This window comes from Cheilinus undulatus, linkage group 4, assembly GCF_018320785.1.
Source record: "Cheilinus undulatus linkage group 4, ASM1832078v1, whole genome shotgun sequence".
Classification (NCBI taxonomy): Eukaryota; Metazoa; Chordata; class Actinopteri; order Labriformes; family Labridae; genus Cheilinus; species Cheilinus undulatus.
The window spans coordinates 43,519,886-43,534,937 of NC_054868.1; the positions used below are offsets into that span (position 1 = coordinate 43,519,886).

Here is a 15,052-nt window from a genome sequence, read left to right on the forward strand (position 1 = left end):
TACATCACACAAGATAAGAAAAACAAGCATGTATAACCATGGCAGAGAAAAGCAGAAATAATGCATGGATGCTGAAGCTATTTTTACACCTGAATGTTATATTGATGAAGTTTGTTTCCGGGCTCTCACTGCACCTTTAATGTCGGCGGGTCCTTTAATAAGTGAGCCGGGAGTGAGTGCACGCGCTGTGCTCGGTGCAGCTGGAGTTTAATTCATGCAGAGCTGCAGACAGGACGGTGCGCGCGAGGAGAACAGAAACAAATCCGGGACACAGACAGACAGAAGGACAGGCAGGAGAAAGTCAGGTAAGGTTACATCCTCGTGCGTCATTCTAGCGGACACACCGGTAGATAAGATAAACATTAGACCACTGAATCTGAATTTAACTCACGCTCTACTATAGCCTAGCTAACACTGAAAGAACGCGCGCTGTTAGTTGAGAGACTTTTAGGTCAGTGCATAGTTTACAAGTGTTGTAATGCTGAGTTTTATCTCTGCATGAATACTTTGATCAAATATGATCAAACCTGCTGCACGACAAAGTTTGACTCCAATCTTAAATCTGAGACCCAAAGAAGCTCCAAGCCTGCTGATGCACTTTAATGAATGGTGTCCTGTGTGGAGTCAGGATTTACTCACTTTCTGTTTCTTTCTGCTCTGCTTTTATTATCTTACACCAGTGGTTCTCAAGGGGTGGCGTGTGACCCAAATGTGGGTTGCGGAGCTGTTTTCATTGGACCCTGAATGTGTAACACGAAAGCAATATGTGGCAAAAATTCCATGATATACAGAAGCCTTGAGCGGACATAAATCCATAGTACTCAATGTTGCTGCAATAACAAGTAATTCTGGCCTTTTTCTTGAGATCTTATTGATCTTGTTACACTACATGGAAACAAGTATTTGGCCACACCTGTTAATAATTGTACTCAGGTCTTTTAATAAGCCGCATTGTCTTCCACTGGCATTAATGTAAGCACAAAAACAGAGCAGCTGGAGCTTAATGGAATGGATTTCAATGCCTGAGCAGCTGCATGCAAGCCTCACATCACCAAGTCCAATGCCAAGAATTGTATAGAGTGGTGTAAAGCTCACCAACCCTGGACTGTGGAGCAGTGGAGTGATGAATCACGCTTCTCTGTTTGGCAGCCAGATGGTGAGTCTGGGTTTGGCGGATGTCGGGAGAACGTTACCTGCCTGACTGCATTGTGGCAACTGTGAAGTTTGGTTGAGGGGTAATGGTTTGGGGCTGTTTTTCAGCGTTTAGGCCCCTTATCTCCAGTGAAGGAAATTCTTAATGCTTCTGCATACCAAGTCATTTTGGACAATGCTATGCTTCCAACATTGTGGCAACAGATTGGGGGAAGTCCTTTTTCTATTCCAATATGACTGCTCCAGAGCACAAAGCAAGGACTATAAAGACATGGTTTGATGAGGCCTGACCTCAACCCCATTGAGCACCTTTGGGATGACCTGGAACAGAGATTGTGAACCAGGCCTTCTTGTCCAACATCAGTGCCTGAGCTCATAAATGCTCTACAGAGTGGACGGGCACAAATTCCCGCAAAACACTCCAAAATCTTGTGGAAAGCCTTCTAAGAAGAGTGGAGCCTGTTATAAGGGTTGCCAACTCCTTATTCAAGTGTAAAGGTGTAATGGTCAGGTGGCTAAATACTTTTGTCCAAGTAGTGTATCTTAGATAACAGAGCTGGTTTTGCTATAACAATGAGTTTGTTTCTTTGAAATCTCCTGAGAATAGCCAAAATGTAATGTTTAATATTTGTACCTAGACAGCAAAGTTAACAAAAGTTGGATCTATTATATGTTCACAAACATCAGGCCAATAAAACTGAGTCAGATTTTAGTTGGACAAAAAACAAAAGCCGAAGTCTGCTTAGCAAGATAAATTAATGAAGCAAACCTACCAAACTATAAAAAATGTAAAGATCAGGTACATGTCCATGATGAGATGCCACCCAAACTAATTTCAATCATGGGTTTCAGTTTAGCTCTGTTTGTAGAGCAGGCACCCATATCCACAGGCTAGAGACCTCTATGTATGATTCCCAGTCCTGGGGCTGATTGGTGGATGTCTGCCCCCACACTCTCTCCCCATATTCTGTCTCTTTTTCTGCTGTTCTACCTAAACAAAAACAAAAAAGTCCCCAAAGTTATCTTAAACTGACCTTACGGATAAGCAAAAGTGCTTTCTAGTGAAGTTGCTCCCCTAGTAACCTAGCAACACATTATGATTTAAAGGTGCATTACACAATTTCAACTGTCACAGTTGACAGCCCCCCTCTCTCTCTCTCTCTCTCTCTCTCTTCTTGTCTCACTGTGATGAGAACTCAATGGCAATGCTGCACGTACCTGCTGCTACTTTTTATCTTTATATGCCCCTATGGCTGTGATACTGGAGACTGGAGGGATTATGTTTTTGGGTTGTATGTCCATCTCTCCTGTCAGTTTGTCCATATCTATGTCCATTGAGGCCTTTTTATGTGAATGCAATATCTCAGGAATATTTTGATTTTTTTTCTAGTAACTATAATAATAATAATAATAATAATAATACATTTTATTTATAAAGCGCTTTTCATAAAACTCAAAGACACTGTACAAAGCAGAAAAGATAAAATCGCATTAAACATACCATAAAAACAGACAAGTCAACACAAGCAAAACAGCAACAAAGGAAGATCAGAGTCACAGATTAAAAGCTTTCTAAAGAGGTGTGTTTTGAGGAGTGATTTGAATGTAGGAAGGTCCATGCAGTTTTGGATATGAGTTGGGAGTGAGTTGGGAGTACACTTGCACAAACATACTCTGACTCCAAAATAACCTGAATGTATTTTGAGTACAAGGCATCCCTGGGCCTTCTTTCTGACCCATCCCTGTACTTTCACAGTCCGACTATTGTATACCTTGCGGATGCATGCAAATGCTGTTGTTCCTGGCCTCTGAGTGCAACATAAGTGGTTGAATGGAGCAGAGTTGTAGTGACAAACTTTGCAGACAGAAAGCTTTACTCTGCAAAATGACTGGCTTTTAACTTCATTAACATCACTTGCGAGTAGCTTTCTTCATGCATTGCAAACGCCTCAAAGACAAATAGGCATGAAAGACACACCAAGGACTGGAAACTTATTTTCTGTGAGTGTTCATATGGTAGGTTTGGGCCTCATCATGCACTTAGACTTAAACAAAGCATAAGAACTCATGACACAAACAAACATCAGCACACTTAAGGATCAAACTAGCTAGCTTATTTTGGCCAACCTTAACTGAAAAGAGGTTTTGCATGAAATGAAGCAAAGGGTTGCTTCCAGGGAAGAAAAAGCTCTCATTCAAAAGGCCAACTATTAATTCTATTTGCTTGTAACTCGTACAATTCTGTGCACATTAGTGCATCAAAATAATGTGAAGCAGCATTGCTGTTATTACCGGCTTTATCAAATTATTTCAGCTGAAAATCACAGTCATATTCATGTTTTTAGATGGCTTTATTCATCCTCACAGATAAAGTAGATTAAAGTCTCGATCTCACTGTCCATCCTTCCTCTATATCTTCCCTAGAGCGTGTGGGTTTTCTTTGTTGATATCTGAGGTTTTTCCTTAAGCAGCTTCTTTACGTTCTGTCACTGTGACATCACAGCTGTTTGAATGCAGGGAGTGATAATGGGAACAGGAAGTCTGCTTGAGCAATGCAGTGAGGCTGCATCACTTCTGCAGTACGCTGGGCAGCAGCTGCAGCTGTAAGACTAGACTCATGCTGATAAAAAACTACAGCCATTAAGACGAATGAGTGCACTGAAGTAATGTTGAATGTACACTTAACCTCTCTGTCATGGTCGGCTGACTCGTCATAACGCCTTCATGTCACACATAAAGGCTCTTACTGTAAATCCACTCTGGTTGATTTCATTTAGACTGAGCAAAAGTGGGCACGTGTACTAGCCAGGCTCTGACTTAATAATCTTATAAACATAAACTAGTCACGGTAATCTCCTGTTCTGTTTTAACATAAGGATTGCAAATAAAAATGCCTCCAAAGGCAACTGAATAGAAACTTGTGAGGCAGCAGCATCTTGAGATATGATATGACCTCCAGTTCAACCATGTTCAAAGATATTTGCCCTTACATGATTAACTATCAGTCCAGATAAGGTTATATAACCATGCCTCACCATATGAAAAAAAGTAAACACAAGGTCGAGACACCAAATCACATTAATAACATTCACCGTGAAGCAGATTTAAGTCTAACGCCAGCACCATGTGCCTTAGCAGTCGTTGACCCTGCTCTGATTTGACATGGTTTTCTAATTCATGGCTGAGTTGCTGTTGTTCCTAAACACTTCCACTTTCTAACAATATCACTCACTGTTGACTGTGGGATATCCAGCAGGGATGAAATGTCATAAACTGTCTTATTGCAAAGGTGGCATCCATCACAGAACCATGCTTGAAGTCAACGAGCTCCTCATTTTGTATCACAAATAGAGACTGCATCACTAGTAAGGATGTTCCTGAGTGTCTTTTTCCCTATTTGGCTAAACACCCATTTAAATTTTGTTTAACCAACTAGTCTCAAGAGGAGAAAATCCTTAGAAACACTCAAATTCCTCACAGGGTCATTGTGTATGACATTAGCCTGATACTCTCTGCAGCGTGGCTAACATTAGCAGCTAGCTCCGCCAGCCTTCGTTCCTCTTTGCAGATTAATATCGTGCTTTGACATGTTGCCTCTTTTCGCTTCGGATGAAAGTTACACGTGAGTTCAACCCTCGACAACCTACATACATCCATTTACTACTTTAAAAAATGGGCATACTGCGCTGTTCCTACTACACGCTACCTGCTAATCCACCCCTCAGCTTCTCATGTTTACATCCGGGAAGTGCCAGACAGGAAGGCAGCAGCCATTAACTGAAGCTATAGTAGCCTATAGTGGTGGGAGGTTCGTTACAGTTTAAAAGAGCATTATAGACCAGGATTTCAAGCCTGTGTTTATAAAAATGATAGGTAATAAGTTTAACCGGCTTGTAAATCCTGCGCCAACTAATTTAAAAATGAATCTAACGTGCATCCCTAATTGCTAGGTGAGCAGATTTGATACACCTGTCACAAAGGGTCAATAGTTCTGACTATATAGTGTACTTGTGCCCTATAATGGCAGGAATAAACACTCAGCGGAGAAACCCTTTAACCTAATCAGGCCCTTATACACTACTCACTGGTTACATAACACCACATGGTCTTCAGTGGCCACCGCAATCCAAACAACACCTCCGCCTTAAGCAGATCCAGGCTTCATTAATGTGACAACGCCAATACCTTAATGGCCCCTCCACTAACTAAACCATTTAGACAGATGGGCAGCAAGAGCCAGGACATCACTGGGATTATTAAGTGGGCGATTCACTTCATGGGTGTTTCATCAAGTTAGGCCCTTAGAAAGACTTGACAGTTGGCACACCTGCTCAATGCTAGCTTTGACTGCTCATCATACCCCCTCGTTGTACTTCTTTGTGCTACATCCCAATGTAAAGAAGACTGCACTATTTCCTCTTGGTCCTGTAAGGTATGTGCTTACAGTTACTGTCTTGGTGTCTTTACTTGCTTCCAGGTATCATATGGCCACTAGTAAGATTTTAAGCAATAATGTACATATGGGACTTATTTGCTGTTATGTTAGATTGCATTAGATTGTGTGCAGGGAAGTGATATTTCAATAGATGCTGTTGTTGTCAGGCAGTCAGGTGACTTTAGCGTTTAATTATCTCAATTGTCAGACATCATTTTCCATTGCAAAGCCAACTGGTGTTCATATTGATGTTTTCTCCAGCGTATTCAGTGACTGCAGCCCTGCAGCTCAAGCTGACCCGCTGCCCTATGACACTTTAACCTCCAAGGATCAATGAGCACTGCGTTGTGAGCTCTGCTGGGGCTCTACAGCTACGTCTGGCTGGTTAAAGCTCGTTGATCAGGATTGGACATCAGCCAGCTTAGTGTTTCTTAAGTAGAGTAGTAGTTCCATGTGTCTGAGTGAAAGGGATTTGAAGAAGTCGCTATGTGTTTGTGTGTTAACAGCTGAAACGTTTACTGGAGCAACAACAACAACAAACACCACTGTGGGCAGGGACCTTTGTCAGTGAGGGAGCTGTAAGATCACAGGATGCAGTAGAAAAATTGACAGTTTGACAAACGGCTAAAATGTAAAAATGAACTGCTGAGTGGCATGAGAAATCATTACATTATAATTTAAATGTTAATTTTCTTAAGCGTTCATCTTTTTTATAAATTTATCTTCACTATATTTAACTCAAAGTCATATCATATGTGGTAAAGTTGTTTTAAGATACAATAAAATAGGATATAACTGGACACCAAAAAATGATACAAGTTATATTACACAATGTACCATAATGTAACGTAACGTTATGTAATCTAACACTATGTAATGTCACATAACATTACATAACACGTCATGAAACGTCAAATCACACATCACATAACGTAAAGCCGCATAACGCAACATCACATGCAACATTGTGTTACATAATGATGCGTAACATCACATAACATAACATCACCACATAACGTATCGGCACTTATCATATCGCCACGTAGCGTATCGCCACGTTATGTATCGCCATATCACGCAATGCCACGTAATGTCATGTAATGTCATGTAATGTCAAATACATCACATAATGCCAAGTCATGTAACTTCAGGCTGTCACGACACATAATGTCAAGTGATGTAACGGCACACAACATAATTTCATTCCATTTTTATATCAAATGAAATGTAACAGGATGATACAAAACAATATTATGATACGAGCATGCAACGTGAAGTTTTTTTTACATTTTATTATCTTACATTACAGTTCAATACAACACAATATGTTACAATGCAGTGCCCTGATTTGCAATGTAACACTGTCTAATGCTGTATTACGAAGCACTACGTTGGGTTATGTTATATTGCAACACAATGAGAATGTATTTAAAATGCATTGTTTTACATTACATAATGTAACTTTATGATACAGTACACCATTTTCTGTTACAGTACAACATGATGTTACTATGCTTGAAATGATGTTATCTCACATTACATAAAGTTACATTAGCTGTATGTTGTTAGTTCACTTTACAATACAATCTGATATGTTACAGCATTGACATAGGTTGTACTGGGTTACACATTGTTACATTATGAAACAATACATGTTACACTATAATACGACAGAGGATGATATGTTGCAATGAAATATGAAACTTCATGTTACATTACGTAATGTAACTTTATGATACAGTATGTTACAATTTCTGTATAGTGCATTTAAGTTAATTTCAATCAATGTTTTATTTCAACTGCCTTTAAGCAAACTGTGTGAAACAGAAACAGAAATGTTTTATGAACCCCAGGTAGAGAACAGATTTAAAGAATCCTCATATTTAACAAACTATAATGGAAGAGAATGTTTCTGTTAGATAACTTAAAGGTCGTGTCTACCTACACCAGTGACTTCAGGTATTCCCACCTGTCAGGTGTCTGTTTATAGGACGTTGGTGGGCGCTGATAAGGTGGGAATAACATGAGGTGAGATGTAAGACACAGGAGAGCCGTCAGGAAGCTGTCAGTCATCGGCCTGTACAAAGAGTCCTGAAGGCTGATTGGGTGAAAACATGCTGTGACTGCAGAGATTATTTAGGCTGTAGCTCATAATTATTGTTGAGAATGAATTTTATCTCCACTAACTTTTTGATGAAGTGATTTTTTTTTAAGTGATCACCCTTGAAGATACAATTTAATCCATCTTTAGCATATATCTGAAGGAGAGGCTGAGAGTTCTGGAAAACAGCCAGTCAGACCACACTTATTTGGCCTTGCTTAGCAATAGCAGTACTATGCTCTTTTTATGCTTACATTTTTTTATTTGTGGGTGAAGATTTCCACTCCACAATGTATTCACATGCCTGTGGATTTATGTAGTACTTAAACAAGAGGTGCTGCAGTGTTTCAAACAAACACTGTTATAATGTAAAGTGTATGTCATACTACAGCCAGCAGGGGAGATCAGAGTTGCACGAAAGGAGCTAACATGACTCTCCTAATCACAGTAAGCTTAATACTGACTGGATATTGCTGCTCTACCATACCCACTCAACACTGTGCAGAGGATATGAGCCAAATGGAGAGAATATCCATAAACCTGTCTTGGTTTTATGACTCATTTCAGTCTTTTGCTTTTATTTGAAGGCAGTGTTGAGGTTTTTACTGAAGAATGATGGTAGTTTACAGCATTTTGTAGTGTTTATGGCTCTTTCTTACAGTTTTCCCATCCTTTTTTTGGTATTATTTTCAGTCCTTGTTGTTTCAATTTCCTCTGGTTGCTTCTACTGTGTGTTGACTATGTTGTTTTTGTCTTCTCTGCCTGAGGGAACAAGAGGAGCAGTTGTCAGGAAACTACCAGCTTACCTTAAACAGTCTGGTACTTCTATTGGTATGGCTCTGGTGTCTGCTGTTCATCCTCACATTTCCTGTAGTTTTCTTCTGAAGTGGACGGTCAGACCGGTACTTTGTCTGTAAAAAACAGTAAACGGCACATCCTGAACGACTGGTTTAAAACTATAAAACTTTTTTTATTCTTCTCCTGCAGTTTTAACACAATTTTCTCAGATTGTTTCATCGCCTGTTTAAACAGTCAGACCAATGTTCTTGTGCCTTTTTTGTACTTTTTAAATTAGAATTTATTCTCCTGATTGGGGCACTTACACTCAGCAATCTATACCATTTCCAAGCACGCTTAAGCCCCAAAGTTCAGTTTGTTTCTCACTACTGTGAGTGCGCCAGTCATCGTTCAGGCACGGTTCACTTCCTTGGCCCTGGCATAGAGGAAAAGAGGTGGGCTTTGGCATGGTAAGATTATGTGTGCATGCGACTTTCAATATATATGAGCAATTCTCTGAACAATCATGAGAGTTGTCTTAGCATATCTGACCAAAACAGCCCCCCAAAAAAACCCACAAGAGAGTAAAATTGCTGTCATGTGTATTTTTCTTCATTGTCCAGACTCTGAGAAACAGCCGGTCTTGTAAACTCTGTTACTCATATTATGACGTGATAATGTGTTCATGGTCAGGCCCGGGGTGGAGCATTGTGAGTGCAGGCCAGAGGGGAACAGGGCAACACGCCCTAGTGTGAGTGGCCCTTAAGCAAATTAGCAGGATGGTTCACTGAGACAGTCCTGGCAAAGTGCTTGAAGTACCAAATTTCCAATATTTGATATGTAGCACTTGGAATTTTTTTATGGTACTGACAAAGGTATCAGTGTTGTTTATAATGGTGTCATATTGAAATGTGAAATTCTGGTATCATACCAACACTGATGTACAGTATAATGTGGATGTGGATTCACATTTTACATCTGATTAGTTCTTACTTGCTTACACAAACAACACATCACTCGAAGATGAGGTGAAAACATTGAATTTGTGTCTACACAGACACGTTTTCTCTGCTCTCAGTAATCCAGTTAAGTGGTCGTGGATGTACAGAAGGAAACCAGACGCATTTAGATAATTAGTGCAAACACAGTTTGTGGCCTGCCAATCAGATTAAAGCAATCAAGAAATAAGTAACTCTCCAGGGACAGGCATGTCTGTGATATGTTGGCTATGTGTGTTCCTGTTTGTAGAAGAGTGTGTGTGTGGGTGTGTGTGTGTGGGTGGGTGTGTGTGGATGTGTGCAGGCACACTGAGAAGGCTGCTGGGGGGGATTTCGCTGTTGTAGAAGCATAAATACAGATTAAATAGTTGTGTCATGGCAGTGACAGTTGTCCTGTTTGTGTCAGAACCAAGCACCATCAGCAGGAGATGAAAAGTGAAGCCAGGGGGCGCCAGTGGCCTAGTGGGTTTGTCTGTGCCACACAAATGTATAGAGGCTGATGTTCTTGAAGCAGGCCTGTGGCTCCTTTCCTGCATGTCCTTCCTTACTCTCTCTATTCCTAGTCTCTGACCTGATCCACTGTTCTATCTGTATTAAGGCATTAAAACCCAAAAAATACATCTTAAAAGAAGACAAAAAATTGAAGCCAATGCACAAGTGAGGAAAACTGCATATCCTCGAGCATCCACTTGAGGAGGCCAAGCAGTCCCCACCAACGCTTGTATCAAGATGTCATTATTACTGGAGAAAAACACGTTAACAGCTTCATACAGAAAATCTGGTTTAAATAAGTATTGCTTGTATTTAAGCTTGCAAAGCAGATGGATACGCCTGTTTCCGCATTTCTTAGTGGCGAATCTATCTTGCAAAGCTCCCGTCTGAACCATTTGGGCCCGGTTAGAAAGTGACAGGACCAATCAGAGTCGAGGGGCAGTACTTTTGGGTGCAGCAGAGTCGTGACGTATGCAAGGAGCAACAAGAGACAGGTACAATTACGCAGGAAGACATTAGTGAGGATGCTGCTAAAGTGTAAGTTTTATCAAAACTTGACAACATTTCTTTGTTAAAAGAACTGAGAACAGCAGTGAGTTGTTTTCTTTTCAAAAACGACAAAAGCCGTGTACTGACATGTCTACAGTCGCCATCGTTCCCATAATTTAGTTCTTCATGGAGTTTAACCTAGTTGGCAGGGGTACTTGCGCAGCTTGTTAGAGGCTACCTCACGTGTTTTGTTGATCTGATTGGCCTATAAAGATGTGACAGACAGAACATTCACCCAGTCACCCTCCGAGTTTTTTTTCAAAGGGTCTGCCCTTTCCCAAATGCTTTGTTTTGAGGGTCAGTGTCAGGTTAGTTTGTATTTGCATTCAGAAAAACTATACAGGGGTTGAATTAATTTTATCAGTTATCCACTTCAATATTAATGTAGAGATTCATGCATATTTCTTAAAATTGTATTTTGGATTGTTTGCATATTTTTTCAGGTCATTTATGTTGTAGTTATTTGCCAGATGGCTATGCAATATCCTCAATTTTCTGTTTTCTAGTTTAGTTGAAAGTCAGCACTTTTGCTGCCTTTTCAGGACCCGAAAAGTTATGTCACTGATTCTTTGTCTGTGCTTATAGAAGGACGATTATTTTGCAGCTATGTTATGGGATACTGGGACTGTGATCCACTGCAAAAGGATTCTTCAAACCTCAGCCCTTTATCGTACCGTCTAGTGCATGGGTCCTCCAGTACATTTGCACAAGGGCCAGATTTAGTCTTGACAGAGTCTCGAGGGGCTGGACTTTCAAATAAAGAAAAATTAAGTCAACATTTTTGTCTGATTAACATATTATTTTATTAGTATATGCATTTCTTTCAATACGCGGGAAATTTTTAGGAATTACTAGTAAGATCTGCCCCTAATATGTAGAATGAGGTAGACCACAAGAAGACAGTCATGCCCACAGAGTTTGCTGGGCCCCTGAAAATCCCCGGAGAATGGACCCTCCCCAATTGTGATTTAGCACCAATATGAACTCATGTTTGACACTTTTCAGTACTTCACAGTGTCATTCTGCTTTTTCTCCAGCATTTTGTGGTACTCTAAACCCATTTTGCCACTTTTTGCTATTTTATCACTCCTCAGCCTACTTTCCTGCCTTTTCACTACTTTGCCGTTGGCTGCTTTTGCACTATTTTGCCACTTTTAACCCATTTTTGATACTTTTGCCCCTTTTGCCTCTTTAATCTAATATTTTTCCATTCTTTAACCTCTTTTAACCACTTTCCCTGGCTGTCTTATCACTTTTGTATCACTCCTTTATCCATTTTTTTTGCCATTTTTCATTATATTTTTCACCATTTTTGCCACTTTAAACCCATTTCTGATATATTTTCTGCCCCTTTTTTAATTTTCTTACCAAATTTTGCCCCATTTAACCTCTTTTCACCACTTTTCCTGCAAGTTTCTGTCCCCTTGTGCCACTCCACAACCCATTTAGACACTAATCACCTATTTTTGCCACTCTCCAACCCCCTTTTTTGTGCCATCTAATCTGACCATTTTTGCCAGTTTTAATACATTTTTTAATATTTACGAAAAAAAGTTGACAGGTGAGTTTCTGTAAAAAACAGACCAGATGTTAAGTCATTCTAAAACTATTTAGTATTAATTATTTTGGGGGTTGATTTAACAGCTGCAGACATTTAAAGACAAAAGATACCACAACATCTTCTTTTCCTCCTTTTCTGAATTTAAATATCTTCTGCGGGCCGGACAGGAAGCTTTGGGGGGCCTGATCTGTGGTCTAGTGTTTGTTCGTTTGACAAAACACTCTTTTATAAGGGTGCTTTTTAAAGTATTGATGTTATTCTGAGAGATTTCAGAATTTCATATTATCACAATCAGTAAACTTACCCTTAACATAAACTTAACATACTTGGGGAGTACAGGGGAAAAAGGAACAGTTTGGTTTGAATGAAGAATGAACTTTGAGCCTAATTTTTCCATTTCAGGCTCTTATATCTGGTCAAAGTTCTTGCATGGCTGTTTTAGAGAATGTTTAACATGGGGAAACTTGGATTCCCTGGAAATGTGCTGCTGTGCAGATGACTAAAAAGTAAAGAAACAATATCTTCAAGTCCAATTCAGTTTGTCAGGGACCTTAACACAGAAGTAAAAAGACATTAGTGCATGGTTATTAGATACTCCCTATAACTAGAAATGAAAATGAGAACAACTTATGAACTAATGCAAAGAAATTGTCTGTATTAAAGTAATTTTTGGTATCAGCACCATCACATGGACACAGTTTCAATGTTTCCCACTGGATTATTAAACAGATGCTAATAAGATGGCAGTCGCCATATTGGAAACATTGATTCCAATGATCTTCTAACTAATCTAGGTGCAGCGTGGACTAAAAGGATGTCTTGTTTGTTGAAACATGGCCAACTAACTCATCATCTAGCTGACAGATTCCAAACACTGAAAACAGCACTAACCAAGCTTGCAGCCTATGTTCAGTAACAACATTTAGTTAAAGTTAAACCTGGCCTCCTTGTAAACAGCTACCATCCAACCTTTAAGTCATCTTTTGTGCTGCTTACTTGTAACAGATCACGATTATTTTCACCTGTCAGCACCACATTCTGTTGCCCAAACTCCCAACATGCACCTCCATGCCCCTCCCCACCTTTTAGAAAAATTTCACAAAATGATAGAGAAAAGCTTCATGCCTCGAGCTATTCATGAAGCATTCTGGGATCATTTGCCCGTAAAGTGGGAATGTAGTACTACTTTTAACAGCTTTTCTCCTCCATTATTTATCCATATTCATCCATGAAACAAAATTGGTCATGGTCAATATAATTTTAATTTTCTGACCAAAAAAAATCCTCTTGAATATCAAAGTGAAAACAAATTACTACAAAGTAAAGTCAACTGAACAAAAAGATGTAATCTGAAATAAGTGATGGCATAAATATTCACCCCCTCAAGCACTGAGTCTGTGTGGATAGGTCTCAGCTAGGCTTGCGATTTACTTTATTTGTCTTCACAAAATTGCTTAAGCTATCAAGGGTGTGGTCAGCCCTTTTCAAGCCCATTTTACCCTCTACCTTTACGCACATCCAGAGCTGGCTGCAGAGAAGCATCCCAACAGCATGATGCTGTCACCACTGTGCTTCACAGTAGAGATGGTACGTTTGTAGTGATGTCAAACATAGCGTCTTGTCAGGTGGCCATAAAGCACCATTCTGGTCTCATCAGACTAAAGAACTTTATTTCACTTGACCATGGAGTCTCCCACGTGCCTTTTTGCATGCAGAGTCTCTCCCATCTCAGCTGATGAAGCTTGCAAGCTTGGAACTCCTTCAGAGTAGTCATAGGTGTCTTGGTGGCCTCTCTTGCACGGTCACTCAGTTTGTGAGGACGGCCTGATCTCAGTAGATTTACACATGTGCATATTCCTTCCATTTCTTCAAGATCAGTGTCTTACAAATATTTTCGTATCCATCCCCTGACTTATACTTTTCAATAACCTTTTCTCTGAGTTTATTGGTATATTGGTTTATTGTTCTTTTGTCTTCATGGTGTAATGTAATTCTACTATAAACAGATGAGAATTTCCCCTTGGGATTAATAAAGTTACTATTATAATTTTTCTTATTATTATTATTATTAATGGTAGCCAGGAAAACTGATTAACCAGTGACTGGCCCTTCCAGACACAGGGGTCTTTATACTACAATCACTTGTTGAATTATATTATTTATGCAGTCACTTGTTTTGCATTACATATTTTCATTTAGTTGACTTACTTTGTAGAAACCTTTTTTCACTTTGATATTAAAGAGTTGTATCGGGGTGTTTTTTGGACAAAAAAGGCCAAATTATATTGACCATGATTGATTTATAAAACTAATAAAAGGGTTAAAGCATCCAAGGGGGTGAATACTTTTTTAGACACTGTATGAGGGTAAAGCAGTCCTCTCTCTCGTCTCCGCAGTGTCGTGGTCTGAAGTTCTGTTGCATCATCTGTAGTCTTGTTTACCAGCTTCACCTCAGTGCGCTGCGTCCCCCAGGGGCCAGAGGGGCTCTCCGGATTAGCGGTTGAATAAATGCAATTTCCCCCTTTGCAGCATGATGTTTATGTATCTGACTGCACTGTAATGAGTGTCTTTATGATAAACTGTTGATTTTTATGACCATGTTTCTGAGCCACATTGTATCAATTACTACGACTTTATCCAGCTGCTGTGTTACATCATGGATTCTGGGGAATGACAATGGAAAAATTAAGTCAGTATGAACATGTGTTCCTCTTTAGGGAGAGTGTGTGTTTTAATCTCTCAGATTTTGCCCCATGTCCCTAAAGAGTGATGTAATTTCAGCTTTATAATGAGAACAGACAGGCTAATGTAAACATGGGGCCTTACTTGGAAATGGCGATTAAAGTATTGACATTGAATGTTGATTCAACTTTGTCTTCTTTCTGTGTTTATTTTATAGTAAAGTGTTTAAACAAGCATGCCATACAGAGATATTCGTGCCATGCTGTTATGCTGGAGTCAGTCCTAAAAAAAAAAAAAAAAAAAAG

General features: G+C 39.6%; 1 protein-coding gene across 1 annotated transcript in view; it reads left to right on the forward strand.

Annotated features, from left to right (window-relative positions):
• Positions 1–243: 243 nt before the first annotated feature.
• Positions 244–15,052, forward strand: part of trim2a (tripartite motif containing 2a) — a 54,177-nt gene continuing 39,368 nt past the window's right edge. The window contains exon 1 of the mRNA XM_041785325.1: positions 244–305. The gene's annotated coding sequence lies outside the window, so the exon portion shown is untranslated. The remainder of the gene's footprint in view (positions 306–15,052) is intronic.